The sequence below is a fragment of the Myodes glareolus genome, chromosome 14, assembly GCF_982192425.1.
Source record: "Myodes glareolus chromosome 14, mMyoGla1.1, whole genome shotgun sequence".
Lineage (NCBI taxonomy): Eukaryota > Metazoa > Chordata > Mammalia > Rodentia > Cricetidae > Myodes > Myodes glareolus.
Window position 1 is genome coordinate 13,407,340 of NC_142039.1, and position 782 is coordinate 13,408,121.

General features: G+C 45.5%; 1 pseudogene; it reads left to right on the plus strand.

Moving 5' to 3' along the window:
• Window positions 1–267: 267 nt before the first annotated feature.
• LOC146891922 (U6 spliceosomal RNA) lies at window positions 268–328 on the plus strand (annotated as a pseudogene).
• Window positions 329–782: the final 454 nt, after the last annotated feature.

Below are 782 nucleotides of genomic sequence, written 5' to 3' on the forward strand. Positions count from 1 at the left end.
ACATCACTTTGGGGGCAGGACCAAGGCCCTCCCCCCTATACCTAGGCTGAGCAAAGAGAATGGGCTCCAAAAAGTCACTTCAAGTACTAGGGATAAATCCTGGTACCACTGCCAGTGGCCCCACAGTTTGCCCCAGTCACATACCTGTCACCCACATTCAGAGGGCCTAGTTTGGGCTTATGCAGGTTCCCCTGCTGTCACTTGGGAGTCACTGACTTCCCACTAGCTCAGGTCAGCTTTTTCTATGGGTATCGCCATCATGGCCTTGTGCTCGCTTCGACAGCACGTACACTACAATTGGAACGATTCAGAGAAGATTAGCATGACCGCCTCTAGCTTTTTATGTGAATTCCAAGAATCCAAATTCAGGTTGTCAGGGTTGTGTGTCAAGCACTTATCCACTGAGCCACTTTCCCAACCTTCCTCACCTTTCTTGGGCTGTGCACTAATCCTCTGATGCTTCCAGCATCCGGAAATACGGCATTTCCAAAGAAATGTCTCTCACTTTCTATAGATGCATAAGTACTTTTGGGTGCTTGTGAACTACTTTCTATAGCTGATAGTAACTAACTGACTCACTGAACAGGCTCCATCAGACAATGTGAGCGATATTGACCCTATACTATAAAAATCATGTTTATGATACCCAAGTCTATCATTTTTCCCATGGGGTCTTCAGGATGGTGGCTGTTAATCAGTAGTTCCACTGAACAAAATGAAAAACTAATTACACACCCTAACAGTACTCGTTCAATATTATACAGAGGGACTGTCAAGAAGAG